This window comes from Idiotropiscis lumnitzeri, chromosome 2 (assembly GCF_059441095.1).
Source record: "Idiotropiscis lumnitzeri isolate Australia: NSW breed Sydney's pygmy pipehorse chromosome 2, RoL_Ilum_1.0, whole genome shotgun sequence".
NCBI classification, from domain to species: domain Eukaryota; kingdom Metazoa; phylum Chordata; class Actinopteri; order Syngnathiformes; family Syngnathidae; genus Idiotropiscis; species Idiotropiscis lumnitzeri.
This window is the reverse complement of record NC_142392.1, coordinates 18,795,270-18,811,541: the sequence shown is the minus strand read 5'-3', so window position 1 is coordinate 18,811,541 and position 16,272 is coordinate 18,795,270.

The window sequence follows — 16,272 nt, the reverse complement described above, 5'->3', positions numbered from 1 at the left end:
TGGCATATTCAAATTGCTTTGCTGTGCTTCAATAAAACGCCGCACAGGAGTGGGATAGCTTTTCTCTTTGACGGACTGCTCCTCGCAAGTGACAAAGACAATCTTGGCTGGGTGATTCATTTGTGCAGGCTTGTCTCGTTTTTTACAATAACTTCTCTGACATATCTTGTTCAAGCAATTCCTTATGGAATGATTCAACCTGACTCTAAAAACTGTGCACACTGCGGCAATAAGATCAATGGCGGTTGATGAATTTTAGTTGATAAAACTCAGTTTTTTTTTTTGGAAAAATCAAGTACGTGTTGGTCTTATTTATGAAATTTTTACTGGCTCGGTCAAGGAACCTCCGGTGGCTCTGCACTGTTCTGTGCACGTGTGCGTAGTTTCACCTCATCCAAACATTTAATGCATCCATCCAGGGTTGCACGGATCTCATCAATGAACAAACGCATGCTGCAAGAAATGCATCTGCATCTTTGGCTTACTATGGGCTTAAAAAGGGAGAACGTCACAACCCCCTTTTCTACCAACAAGGCCAGGAACATTTAGTTCCTGGTCATAAAGTTCCTGTGGCCCAGGTGGTTTGCATCTCCCCCACAACTCATAGTTCCTGGTAATTTTTGAAAATGACAATGATGATGTATCAGTGGGAGGTCTTGTGTTACTTTGTTACTCATTACTGACACCCTATGGCTGTTATGCATCATTGCAGGTACAAAATAATTCTGTGACCTCTTAAAATATTATGGTGTATCTTAGTTGAATTCGAATACATATTGGTTAACTTTAAAATATACAGTCATTATTCAAATATGTCAACATGAAAGTCAGAGTGAAAGTGTTGTTGCTTAATGCTTATGTGTAGGGATTTTTACTCTTCAAACGTAAATTTGTTTTAAAATTTATTTAGAAACAGAAATTTTATAAATATAAAAAGGGTAATGTCGGAATGTACTAGCAGAATAAATATCATTTTGGGTAAAAAAAAAACCCAAACGTAAATCATGCAATAAATAGCGACTCTGATGCCAGGGCTCCTTGAATTCTTTTAGGGATCCAGATTATCATGAAAGCAAAAAGTACCCACGATGAGACTATCTCTAAATGCAAAATGAAAAACTTGTAAACATATTTCACTTGAAGGATTCCTATTTTATCGATGTCATTATGTTGCGATGGCCCCCAGCGGTCTGCATCAATATGTTAGGGTCCCACAACAGGTGTTCCATCAGACGCACACAATAGCCTGTGTGTGCTAACTTCAGCTCGCTTCCAGAAACGTCTGTGACTATGTCAGGAATGAAATAGGGCATCGACCGCAACGTGCTTTCTTTTTAAATGCTCGTTTATCACAGTTGTGCTGCTAAAGGAAGGTTTACATCGTAGGACGTAATTTTGTGAAATACCCCCATGGTCCGGTCCAAATCGGGGTCGCACGCATTGCTCCGTGTGCGGCAGGCACAAGTCAAGGTAGCACGGGAGAAATAATATAAGACAAAGTTGCCGCCTGAGCTTTGACCTGACCAAACCAAATTTGTCTTTTTGTGTCCTGCAGACGTCAGACAAAATGATCTCTGTTCTGTGAAAGAGGAGCCAGATTTGACTCGCATCAAAAAGGAGGAGGAGGAGGAGGAGATCAACAAGTCACCAGTGAACGTTGTCCCTATAAAGACCGAAGTTGAAAACAAGGATGAGAGTGAGGACGACAGAGGGGCGGAGCCTACAAGCAGCAGCTCAAGTCATCACGTGACAACAGAAGTTGATGAAGACCACTGGGGGCCATCACAAGCACATAATGAGGACACATTATCAGACGCTCATCACGATGATGATGATGATGATGATGATGATGATGATGGGCAAGCCAAAAGTGAAAGGGCATGTCACACTGACTCATTATCTTCAAAGTTGTCTTTAAAAGGGCACAGAAAAACACACAGTGGTGAAAAACCTTTTTCTTGCTCAGTTTGTGGAAAATGCTTCTCCCAAAAGGCGAATTTAACAAGCCACACAAGGACACACACTGGAGAAAAACCTTTTTCTTGCTCAGTTTGTGGCAAGAGTTTCTCTCGAAAGTCACATTTAACAAACCACACAAACACACACACTGGAGAAAACCCTTTTTCTTGCTCAGTTTGTGGCAAAAGCGTCTCTCGAAAGTCTCATTTAGTAAGGCACACAAGAACGCACAGTGGAGAAAAACATTTTTCCTGCTCAGTTTGTGGTAAAAGCTTCTCTCAAAACTCAACGTTAACAAGCCACGCAAGAACACACAGTGGAGAAAAACCTTTTTCCTGCTCAGATTGTGGCAAGAGTTTCTCTCAAAATTCAGGTTTAATATACCACAAAAGAATACACAGTGGAGAAAAACAATTTTCCTGCTCAGATTGTGGTAAAAGCTTCTCTCGAAAGACTAGTTTAGTAAGGCACACAAGAACACACAGTGGTGAAAACCCTTTTTCCTGCTCAGTTTGTGGCAAAAGCTTCTCTCAAAAGTTTGATTTAACAATCCACACAAGAACGCACAGTGGAGAAAACCCTTTTTCTTGCTCAGTTTGTGGCAAAAGCTTTTCTTTTAAGACAAATTTAAAAACACATACACGATTACACACTGGAGAAAAAACTTTTTCATGCTCAGTTTGTGCCAAGAGGTTCTCTCAAAAGTCGTATTTACGACGCCACACAAGAACACACACTGGAGACAAGCCATTCAGTTGCAGCGTTTGTGCTAAAAAATTCTCCACTAAACGGAATGCTAAGAGACACGATTGTGCTGGTGAGACTTGCAGCGATCCTTGAAGCTTAAAAAAAAGACAACAAAAAACTGAAGGAACTGACTCTTTGTGGTAAGATGTAAATTTTGATTTTGAATAAAATATGATATATTGAATTTTGCAAAGCTTTTTTATTGACATTAAGCCAATGTGACCGAAGAAGCAATGTGTCTGAGTGATGATTTTTTTTTTTTTTATCAAACATTAAAAATGAAATTAATTTCCTTTGCCAAGAAAAACATGTGTTAACATTATGGTTTTCAGTTGTCTTTTTAATCATACTTAATGGAAAAGGTGTGAGAAGAAACTGTGCTTATGAAATCGGTGCCTTCCACAATCATCAATAAAATCACTTGTTCCACTTGCTCAACTGGCTTTCATTACGCTGTGTGAAAAGGTGAAAAACAGAACTAGAAGTTGAACTATAAAAAGAACCAGAAAGAGAAACGCAAGCAGTCTCAGTTTCTCTCAAAGGTTTTGGAATGTCAGGAGTTGGCAACTTGATGGTGACTGGAGTCAGCGCTGGTTTTCTTGCTGTGTTTGGCTGGCTCGTATATGTATGGTCCATTGAACAAAACTCCAACTCTTCAAATATCCCCTCACATAAATTTAATATTTCGCTTTTATAATGAAATAGGGAAATCATAAAATTGGCAACCACATACAGACTTACTTCAAATAATAAGAAATATGGAAACATTTTATAAATATTGAACTCATTGAGAAGAGTCCTGATCTTGAAATAAATATTGAATTATAAAAAATACTTAAAAAATTAATTCAATAACCCGACCCCGGATGAGTGGCAGAAAATGGCTGGATGGATGGAATAATTTAAATTGCACACATATTCAAAAGAACAGATATGTTAAGAAATATTCAAGTTTGAAATAAAAAGGTTTAAATTAATATTGATATAATTCCACATTAAAATAATTGAATAAATATTGTAGTATTACATAAGAAAGCTTAAATATACATTGAAATAAATAAAAAAAAAGTCATGTATTTTTAAATGGCCTACTATAAATATGGGAAGTTCAAAGAAGTGACCAGTCTTGGTTCTGAAGTTCCGATGTAACCAGATACTGCCCTGAGAGAAAATAGGCCTGAGCATTGTTTATGGTGGGGGCAATTCTCTCGCCAGGTCAGTGACCTTCCAGGGTATGGAAGTAATTTAAGGTGGTCACGAGTAGACTGGTCGTATCAAAGGGGAGACGCGTCTGCTCTCCCTCTGGGGGACTTTTGGAGGGAAATCCCGAAGACTCGCGGGATGGGAATGCATATGCAACAAGGGAAAATTAGATATTCATGTCCTATTTGGATATTCCCTATAAGAAGGAAATGTCTGAGAGGGGGCTCGCACGTGCGCGGAGCGCACACACGCACACATTCTTTTTCGAACCAGTTCTTTTCCATCACCAATCCAGCCTTGCTCGGCTGCCTCTCCGGAAGGCAGCAAGGACCCACACTTCAAAGACAAAATATACTACATATTGAAAGAAAAATAATACTCAAATATTGAAATAAGTATAGAATTGAATGAATAAACAACAAAGAAATAAATACCTCCTGGAAAATATCATTATTTTCAACATTTGTCAACATTTTTCTTTCTTGCACATTCTTAAGCAATCATAATTTTTTTTTTTTTTACTTTTACTTTTAAAGTTACTTCAGTGTATTTCACACCTGCGCCTTCAGTGAAGTCCTACTTTGTCCTACTTGAATAAATCCCCATCAAAATACCATCATTTATGACACCACAGCTGGACAAATAATATCCAGAAACACACTTACGCACCACTGAGTGAGTGTTGGACGATATAGCTTCTTTTGAAAGGTCCGACTTGAAAATGTCCTTGCAAGTTCATCTGCAATTAAATCCACGCTTTTCCCTCCTTTGGCCATTGTGGTTTAAAAAAAGCAAGAATATATTTTAGATTTGTGAACGGTCGCCAATTACGACTTTCGGTTGATTCTGCATAGTGTTGCACATATAATAATAGGGCAAAGCTCATCCAAGTGCATTATATTTATTTATTATCGTGGAGGGGGCGGGGATGTGTTAACACAGAAACAAGCGCATAATGTGTCAGCACATCGGTTGCATCACGTTTCATACGTCTCATGCAACACGAGCTAGCGGAATTCTGATTGGATTCAAAACTCACCTAAAAATAAAACGCTCAGCTATAATATGACGTCAATATGACGATTATGATCATTTTTTTTTTTTTATTTATTATGTTCGGCCAACAGAGAAGGCCTTGAAGGCCCACCACTGAGTTACTTAATAGCCTAAATTAAACTTTACTTTCATCAATAGAGTTATGCTTTATTGTAGGATTTATGTAATTAATAGCCTTTGATGGATTTAGTGTACTTAATGTAAACTGGTAACGCTGAAAAAACAAAACAGACAGCAATTCAAGTTTAAACCCATATATGTGAAATGCGCTTTAGAAGTAAAGTATATTTTTGCACACATTACACCGACATTGAGTTCCTCCAGATCGACGCTGACCTCAATGATGAAGAGAGCCAATCAAAAATCGCAACCCAAAACACAAGCAAACAGGAAAAAGTGACAAACAGGAAAGCTGGCAATGTGAAGAGTGTGAAACAGGTTTGTATTTCCATACGTTGTATTTTATGGATGGTAATAATTCTTCATTTCTACTTCTAACATAGCGCAACTGTTGGTCTGGTGAATGTATAATCTTGCGTTGAGCCGCCACTACAATGAGTTACGATTCTGAACTGCAGTGGGCCTCAACATAGTTTATGTCAGGTCAGGGATTTCGACAGGGGTCCCCGACCGACTTATCAAGGGATGGATATACAGGAATGGGTCCCGGTTTAGACGAGATGGCGCCGAGGAGCAACATAAGGGGAGTCCACATCTGTTCTCGTCCTTGAGGGTTTTACCAATACAATCTTTTTCCAACCACCGGAGTGTCTGAGAAGTTTTTTTATATCACCACTCCAGCCTTGCTTGTCGACCTGTCCGGATGGAAGCTGGGCCAGACCCGCACATCAACAACAATAATATACAACAAACGTTAAAAGTCGTTGTCTATTAAACAGTGGATGGGGAGAAAACCCGTCTTCACTCATTCAAAACTGTGGAAAACATTGCCACCTACAGGCGAGAAAACGCAATTGCAGTCTTTCAAGTTGTCCCTCTCTGACCACTTCCTGGAATCTCAAATAAATAGAAAAGCCGTTTTTCCATTTTTGCTCGTGTTATATTCTATTTTTGTAGTCGAAACAAAATTTTAAATTCAAGCTGTTTTGAGACGTTTCCTTCCTTGTTGCAGAAAACAAACAAGCTGTATTTCAATTTGGGAATTTATTTTTTAAAATGAAAATCAAATAACCAGTCGTTTTTCCTTTGTTAATATCTGCTTCCAAATGTAATATAACTACTTTTCAACAAACACGTCCTTCACTAACTCATACATCATTTTTATGCCATTATGGGCGTGGTCTGGAATAGTTACTTCAACAGGCACTCGGTGTTACTCCTTTCGAGTTCAATCAAGGCTCAACTTTGTTCTTCGGTTTTAACAGATGTGATGTGTTGATTGTAGTCGTTTCTCATTGAGAATGCAGTGGTGCCCCCTGGGTAACTTGTTGATGACGTAAGTTGTTGTTGAGCGCTGAACGAAAAATACTGTAACGTTGTATAATAAGTGAGGCCAATTTGTCCATCCATCCATTATTAAGCCAAAAACGGCTGCTGTTGGCCGCAACCACGCCGATCAGACCACAACCAAACACAACGACAACAACAGCGGGACAAAGACCAGGAACCTTCTCGAGGTGTCCCGCGAAGGTCTTCTTCATGGAGGAGCCCTGCGAATCCTGGCTACTACACTCAGACTCGCGTCGTGGGAGGCGCCCTTTCCCCTTATCGGAGCTGCATTGCCCGTCCTGCATCTCCGATCTCTTCTTCTTAGGGCGGGCGACATCGACTGTGCCGCCTGTCGACGGGGGTTCCACAGGAGCTGCTCCGGCCTGTCCCGATATTCAATGGACATACAAGGCTTCGTCTGCAGAATCTGTTTGGGCTCTCTCCGCCTGCACGGGTGGCACGGGCCAGTCGTAGCGTCCCCACTTCATCTATAACTATCACCCCGTCATCTCTTGCCCCCAACTCTACGTCACCCATTCCCCCCCGCTAATCCCACACGCGAGTCTAGCGCTTCTGAGGATTATCCTCAGGCGCCTCGAGTGATTTAACAACAACAACAACAACGACAACAACATAACGTTCACACCCCTGCTGCCTTCACAGCCTCCACAGAAAAGAGGAAAACACAGAACCCTTGAACTATTTATAAAGTCGTTACACTGCCCTCCCCTTTATCAAGAACCTCGTCCCGAGGGCGTCATTCAACAAAGTCACTGAGGTGACCCGGTGGTCTCCTCTGTCGCTGAGGCCGCCCCAAGCCATGTCCGCTCGGAACAGCCAGTGTAGCATCAGGCGATGAGTGCTCAACTGTAGCCGTCTATGGGGGTGAGAGTGGAGGTACAATCCGCCGTCTTGGAGGGTTGGGATTCAAAACCCACTGTGAGTGTGTCCGCGACCCAGACTGCTGCTGTGGAACGGCACTACCTCTATATAGGGCCAGTCTGTCTCTGTGGAGGGCTACCCGTCTGCCACCAGGTGGCAGCTGCACCCTATACACCACCTCTCCTATCCTCTGCAGCACGCCACACGGCCCCGCCCAGTGCCTGTCCAATTTAGGACACCTGCCCTTTTTCCTTTTTGGGCTGGACACCCAAACCTGGTCTCCAGCCTTAAAGTCCGTCCCTCTGGCCTTCATGTCATAATTCCTTTTCTGCCTTACACCTGCCTTCTGTAAATGGTCGCGAGCAAAGACACGTGCTGACTCCAACCTTTCTTGAAGTCTCCTGGCATACTCTGGTCCTGGTGGCACGGCTGGTGTATCAGGGGGTCTGCCAAAAGCCATTTCCACCGGTGTCCGTAGCTCACGCCCCAGCATGAGCAGGGCAGGTGTACATGAAGTGGAATCCTGTACAGCGGACCTGTAGGCCCACAAAACCAGAGGGAGATGCCTGTCCCAATCTCGTTGGTGCTCCGCTGTGAGAATTGTGAGTTGTTTTGCCAAGGTCCTGTTAAAGCGCTCAATGAGCCCATCACTTTGAGGATGCAGAGGTGTGGTGCGCGTTTTCCTCGTGCCCAGTGGCTCACACATTGCAGTGAACACAGCCGACTCAAAGTTTCTCCCTTAGTCGCTGTGAATGACCTCAGCTGCCCCAAACCTTGTAGACATGCCTTCAACCAGCGCGTCTGCAACAGTCTCTGCTTCTTGGTCGGGGATGGCATATGCTTCTGGCCATTTCGTAAAATAGTCCATAGCAGCTAGGACATAACGGTTGCCTTTGTCAGTGCGTGGAAAGGGGCCCATTATGTCCACCGCAATCCTCTCCATAAGAGTGCCCACTGCTAGCTGTAGGAGGTGGGCACGAGACCGGCCTGGTGGGCCCTTGTGCGCTGTGCAGAGGTCACAACGGCGACAAAAGTCCTCAACATCTCGCCTTAGTTGGCCCCAATAGAAACTTTGCCGGAGTCTGCGAAGTGTTTTCGACACACCAAAGTGTCCTGCCCCTGCAGGCCCATGAGAAGCTTTCAACACAGCCTCTCTCAGAGCCCTGGGGATGACCACCTGCCATCTATCCTCACCAGTAGCAGGCTACTTCCAAGCTCTCTGGAGCACCCCATCCTTGACCTAAAGAGTCCCAATCTTTGAATACAGTCCTTGAGTGGCAGGCGAGTGTCTAGCGACCTCCTCCCACTTAGGGTTTTGACCCGACTCGACCCACTGCAATACAGGTCGGAGGTCAACATCCTGTTGCTGCTGCTTCCTCCATTCAGGTGCCTCCACAACCTTAACCTCCCTACATATGGGGTTGACATGATCATGCGCGGGACTTTGCTCATCACCACAAAGTTCCTTCTCTCGGGTTTCTCTGTTCTCGCAGAAGCGGCAGCCAGCAAGAGCACAAGGGCGTCGAGACATAGCGTCAGCGTTGGCATGGCAATTTCCAGTCCTGTGCTCCACTTGGAAGACATATGGTGCCAGTTCTTCAAGCCAGCGTGTAATCTGTCCTTCAGGCTCCTTAAAAGACAATAGCCACTGAAGTGCCGCATGGTCAGTGCGTACAGTGAAGGGTAAACCGGACAGATAATATCGAAAATGGCTAATGGCTCTCACAATTGCCAGCAGTTCCCTTCGTGTGACACAATAACGCCGTTCAGCCTTATTCAAGGTTTTGCTGAAGTATGCCACTACTCTCTCCCCGTCTGCCCCCACTTCACTCAAAACCGCCCCAATTCTGACATTGCTGGCATCAGTGTCCAGGACAAACGGCAGGTTGGCATCTGGGGGGACGAGAATGGGTGCCTCCGTCAGCACCTTCTTTAGCGAGCTGAAGGCCCGTCTGCACTCGGGAGTCCAGACAAAATCAGTGTTCTTCCGCTGCAGGTAGAAAATCGGTGCAGCTAGACATGAGAAACCCCGCACGAATCGCCTGTAATAGGATGCAAGCCCAAGGAAGCTCTTCAGTTCACGCGGGTTGCTGGGAGTAGGCCAGTCCCTCACGGCTCGCACTTTCTCCTCCAAAGTGCTAATGCCTTCCCTTCCAACTTTGGCCTTTTATTTTTGTTTAATGAATACCCTTTAAGTTTCCCACTCCTCGCTTCCCTGCGTTTGGGTCCTCCTCAACCTCCAGCGCAACATGACAGAATGGACTAACCAACAACGGATCCAGCAGGAAGCACACGCCGACGAGTTCGCCGTCGCCGCTCTAGCTGGTACCCCCTCAGCCTGTCAACCAACCCCAAACCCTTCACGTGCTTTTTATTCCACGCCTGTTTCTCCCTCTTCGTCTAGTTATGACTCACAGCACCCAGCCATTTCACCTCCCCACATTTTTGTAGATTCTGATTTTGAATACATTTACAACCTTCTAGACTCCCAGTGCGACACAGATTTTGTTAGGCCCAGTCAGTTTCCTACCCACTATTAGTTTTTGTTACCTTTTTCTTTTGATTCCTTTGAGTCTAGTCCATCAGACCTTTACTTGGGCACACGTTTGGCCATCTATCCCGGACCTCCGCGGGGTGGTCAACGACGGTTCCCAAGTAAAGGAACTGCCACCAGTCATCGGAACACCCGCTTTTCACACCCTGAGGCACATTCTTCACAGCCACTTTGTTCACCTCGTCCACTATCATTTTCTGCACCTTGTCCCGTTCCACCCACATTTTGTAGACCACGTTCATCAGTTGAGAGAAACTGAGACGATTTGCGTTTCTCTGTCTGGTTCTTTTTATAGTTCAACTTCTAGTTCAGTTTTTCACCTTTTTACACAGCATAATGAAGGCCAGTTGAGCAAGTGGAACAAGTGATTTTATTGATGATTGTGGAAGGCAACGATTTCATAAGCACCATTTCTTCTCACACCTTTTCCATTAAGTACGATTAAAAAGACAACTGAAAAGCATAATGTTAAAAAATGTTGTTCCAGGCAAAGGCAATCATATTCATAATGTTTGATGTAAACACCAAAACAAATCATCATCACTCAGACACATTGCTTCTTCTGACACTGATCACATTGGCTTAGTGTCAATAAAAGAGGTTTGCAAAATTAAATTTATATTTTATTCAAAATCACATTTACATCTTACCACAAAGAGTTGGTTCTTTCATTTTTTTAATCTTCAAGGATCGCTGCTTTTCTCACCAGCACAATCGTGTCTCTCAGCACTACGTTTAGTGAAGAATTTTTTAGCGCAAACGCTGCAACTGAATGGCTTGTCTCCACTGTGCGTTCTTGTGTGGCTTGTTAACTGTGAATTTTGAGAGAAACTCTTGCCACAAACTGAGCAGGAAAAAGGTTTTACTACAGCGTGCTTTCTTGTGTGGCTTGTTAAACTTGACTTTTTAGAAAAGCTTTCGCCACAAACTGAGCAGGAAAAAGGTTTTTCACCACTGTGTGTTCTTGTGTGGATTGTTAACGTTGACTTACGGAGGAAGCTTTTGCCACAAACTGAGCAGGAAAAAGGTTTTTCTCCAGTGTGTGTTCTTCTATGTTTTGTTAAATTTGACTTTTGTGAGAAACTCTTGCCACAAACTAAGCAGGAAAAAGGCTTTTCTCCACTGTGCGTTCTTGTGTGATATTTTAAAGTTGACTTTACAGAAAAGCTTTTGCCACAAACTGAGCAGGAAAAAGGTTTTTCTCCCGTGTGTGTTCTTCTATGTTTTGTTAAATTTGACTTTTGAGAGAAACTCTTGCCACAAACTGAGCAGGAAAAAGGCTTTTCTCCACTGTGTGTTCTTGTGTGTCTTGTTACCTGAGACTTCTCAGAGAAGAATTTTCCACAAACCGAGCAAGCAAAAGGTGTTTCACCACTGTGTGTTTTTGTGTGACATGTTAAAATTGACTTTCGAGAGAAACGCTTGTCACAAACTGAGCAGGAAAAAGGTTTTTCTCCAGTGTGTGTTCTTCTATGTTTTGTTAAATTTGACTTTTGTGAGAAACTCTTGCCACAAACTAAGCAGGAAAAAGGCTTTTCTCCACTGTGCGTTCTTGTGTGATATGTTAAAGTTGACTTTACAGAAAAGCTTTTGCCACAAACTGAGCAGGAAAAAGGTTTTTCTCCAGAGTGTGTTCTTCTATGTTTTGTTAAATTAGACTTCCGAGAGAAGCTTTTGCCACAAACTGAGCAGGAAAAAGGCTTTTCTCCACTGTGCGTTCTTGTGTGATATTTTAAAGTTGACTTTACAGAAAAGCTTTTGCCACAAACTGAGCAGGAAAAAGGTTTTTCTCCAGTGTGTGTTCTTATATGTTTTGTTAAATTTGACTTTTGAGAGAAACTCTTGCCACAAACTGAGCAGGAAAAAGGCTTTTCTCCACTGTGTGTTCTTGTGTGTCTTGTTACCTGAGACTTCTCAGAGAAGAATTTTCCACAAACCGAGCAAGCAAAAGGTGTTTCACCACTGTGTGTTTTTGTGTGACATGTTAAAATTGACTTTCGAGAGAAACGCTTGTCACAAACTGAGAAGGAAAAAGGGTTTTCTCCACTGTGAGTTCTTGTGTGGCTTGTTAAATGTGACTTTACAGAAAAGCTTTTGCCACAAATTGAGCAGGAAAAAGGTTTTTCTCCACTATGTGTTCTTATGTGCTGTTTTAAAGAGAATTTTGAAGTTAATGATTTCCCACAGTGAGAACATACCCAACTGTCAGTGTGACATGCCCTTTCACCTTTGGCTTGCCCATCATCAGCATCATCATCATCATGAGCGTCTGATAATGTGTCCTCATTATGTGCTTGTGATGGCCCCCAGTGGTCTTCGTCATCTTCTGTTGTCACGTGATGACTTGAACTGCTGCTTGTAGGCTCCGCCCCTCTGTTGTCCTCACTGTCATCCTTGTTTTCATCTTCAGTCTTTATAGGGACAACGTTCAGTGGTGACTTGTTGATCTCCTCTGCTTCCTCCTCCTTTTTGATGTGAGTCCAGTCTGGCTTCTCTTTCACAGAACAGAGATCATATTCACTGACGTCTGCAGGACACAGAAAGACAAATTTGGTTTGGTCAAGTTAAAGCTCATGCGGCGACTTTGTCCTATTTTCTACAGTGCTAACTTGACTTGAACCTGCTGCACACGGATTAATGCGTGCAACCCCGATTTGGACCGGACCCTGGGGACATTTCACAAAATTACGTCCTACGATGTCAGCCTCCCGTTCGCCGCACAGCAGTGATCAACGAGCATTTAAAAAGGAAGCATGTTGCGGCTGATGCCCTATTCCATTCCTGACATAGTCACAGATGTTACTGGAAGCGAGCTGAAGTTAGCACACACACGCTATTGTGTGCGTCTGATGGAACACCTGTTGTGGGACCCTAACTTACTAATGGGGGCCACTGGGGGCCATCGCAACATAATGTCATTGATAGAATAGAAATCCTTCAAGTAAAATATGTTGACAAGTATTTCTTTTTGCATTAAGAGATAGAACTAAATGCTCCTGGGCTTGTTGGGAGAAAACGGGGTTGTGACGTTCTCCCTTTTTAAGCCCATAGTTAGAAAAAGATGCAGATGCATTCCTTGCAGCATGCGCTTGTTCACTGATGAGATCCGTGCAACCCTGGAAGGATTCATTATATGTATTTTAAATGTTTGGATGAGGTGAAACTACGCACATGTGCACAAAACTGTGCAGGGCCACCCGAGGTTCATTGACTCTCACACGACCAAGCCAGTACAAAGTTCATAAATAAGACCAATATGTACTTGATTTTTAAAAAAAACTGAATATTTTGTGTTTTTCCACTAAAATTGACTACCCGCCATTGATGTTTTCGCCGCAGTGTGCACATATTTTAGAGTCAGGCAGAATTCCTTCCGTAAGGAATTGCTTGAACAAGATATGTCAGAGTTTTTGTCAAAAACGAGACAAGCCTGTACAAATGAATCACCCGGCCAAGATTGTCTTTGTCACTTGCAAGGAGCAGTCCGCCAAAGAGAAAAGCTTTCCCGCTCCTGTGCGGCGTTTTATTTAAGCACAGCAAAGCATTTTGAATATGCAAACTCATAAATAATGGAAAAACATGAACACTTTGACTTCATCACACCTGTCCACACGCTTCCTGTTGTTCGAACGGTTTCAGCTTACAAGACATGTTTGGGTCACACTTCTGTTCAATGCGAGCTAAACGGTTTCCTGTCAAACACGGTTCAAGACGTTCATCTGTTTTTGTGGCTTCCTGCTAAACTGCCAGCATAGACACAACTCTGTTACCACTGAACTCACGTTTTCTTGTTTAAGAGGTCCATGTTTTTGTGACCTTTCATTAACCTGTAAGCATAGTTTTGAAACATGAGGTGTCAGGTTGAAATGCCCTGAGGCCTTTGGGAGAGCTTAATTTGCTGCTGACTGAAATAGCTTACTGCACCAGATAAAGGTGACTGACACCAGGGAAAAAGCAGGCATTGTTGTTCATTTTTACAGCCGTCCTGCTTCCTTCAGCTCTGTGTACCCTCTCTCTGCTAGCCCCCCCCCAATATTAAAAAATAAAACGGCAATAACCTTGACCGATTTCCCCAAACAACTTAATGTTGTGATGCATATTTTTAACGATAGAAAGTCGTTCTTTACAAAGCAAATGAGAGTAAGACGTGTACAAACCTGCTTTGTGTAGCACAACACGAGGCTGGTTGCAAACTTCGCCCAGCGATTGAAGATGTTGCTCGTTCTCTTCTTTTATTCCACAATGTTCCTCTTTGTACTTGGGTGTCGTTCTAGCACACATTTTCAAATGATAATTCCAAAAAATTTGCACTTGATCTCTGCTTGGCGATAACTCGTGAGCTTCTCTTTGTTCGACGAGACGAATGAAAGATGGCGTCGTTTTTTTCCTTCGAGAAAATGGCAGTCTGTTCGGCACGAAAGCGGAAGAGCAGGACACACCCCGCTGTGATATGATTGGCTGCTGGCTGTGTGGAGCACTGTCACCAACTCACCGACAGATGTCGCCATTTGCGATGCAAATCATTGTTATCTTCTAAACATTGGAAAAACGTACGATTTGAACCGTATGCACATGAACAAACATTTTAGTTCCCAAATATGAACTTGAGAGATGTATTGAATTTGACTTTTGTTGCTGGTTTTGTTTTCACATCTGACACCATGTTGTTGGTTGGATAGTATTCCAAATGTATTTCCCTATTATTAACAGTTGACATGATAAAGTGATACTTTATGTCAACATATTTGCACCTTTGCCTTTTTTCAGGGTTTTTCGACAGGTTGCGATGTGGTTGCAAATTTCAAATTAAAATATGTCACTGTTTTATTACTTAACTGTTATTTCGGTATTTATTTAAGGACTTTAATATTTTATTATTCGTTTCAGTATTCGATAAACTACAGTAATTCACTATTAATTTCAAGATTCATTGAACTGTTTTAGGAATGATTTAGTATTCAATGTTTAATTGTTACAGAATTTACTTCTTAAATTTTATTTTCACTATTTTGTTCAATCTTAATCTTATGGAAAATTATTTACCATCACCAACACAAGGTTTTTAAAGATAAAGATGTCCTTCAATAGTCCAGCAATGGGTAAATTTGCAGTGTTACAGCAGCAAAGGTATAGATCACACAGAGGCGGCGGCGTAATGTAGCCGTTAATGTTTAACATTAGCAGCAGACATTCAGAAATAGCATGCAAATATATACTGTATAAACACAAATACACGAATCCCCCTGAATATACACACTTACATCCCACAACATACACAAGTGTAAGGAAACACTCCGAATGTCTGTCCATGTTCCAGAGGGGAAATTAATAAAATGCTGCAATGATAAAAAATACTGCAATGATAGAAAATACTGCAATGATAAATGAAGGATTGTATTATGATTGCTGGCATTATTTTAAACACTTACAGCACAGGTCAATTATTTAATTTAGCAGGTTCATATTTACTGAATATGTTAAACATCGATGAAACAAAAAGCATTTATCAAATGAAAGTAGAAGTACTGTTGAAGGATTCTATTACGATTACTGGCATTATTTTAAACACATACGGGACAGAATGTCGATTATTAAAGTTAGCAGGTTCATATTTACTGAATATTTTAAACATGGATGGAACAATAAGCATTTATCAAATGGAACTAGAAGCACGGGTCACAAGAATGACTGGGATTGTAGGCCTGATGTTTCTGATTTATTATATTTTTCTCATATGCTAAATTTATAGTACTTAGTTGAAACGTGTGAACTTTATTGAAATTCTCAGGAGTGAGAACAAATTTGCACACATAGCAATTCCATGACCTGCACTAACATTCACAGCACTTCATGGACAAAGACGACGAAGCACATTCTCCACATTGGCTGTAGAGATGCAAACATACCAAATTGGGCACTGGAGGACTCACATAGACGCTATCAAAAGAAAAACACATTCCAAAAGACATTCATTACAATTGGAGATCGGAGCACATGCACACCGACAAGATTACAGAGGAATGCCAGCGGGGAGAGAGACAGAGGGACTGCCCGCCGGAGAAGGCCAGCCTTGGCGTGCCAGTCTATGGGACCAGACGGCAATCAACTTATCCAGACGATGACTAACCTGGGGAGGACCTTCCCTTGGACGTGGACCCCTGCCGTGGGAGGGAGCGAGGACGACCGATTCAACCTACATTACCTTTGACATATAAAACTCCGATAAAAATTGAAGCTGGGCTGAAAGATGGCGCGCATTTTTCGACTGTGCTCGCCCGAGTGCAGTTTTCTCGTGAGATTAAGAAGATGTCGCCCAGATATCTGTCTTTGCACTATTTCCTGAACTCCAGAAATTGAAGAAACTAAATATCGGACCTCTAATCAGTTGTTGAGTCTTTATTTGACCCTTTTCTTCTTGAGCA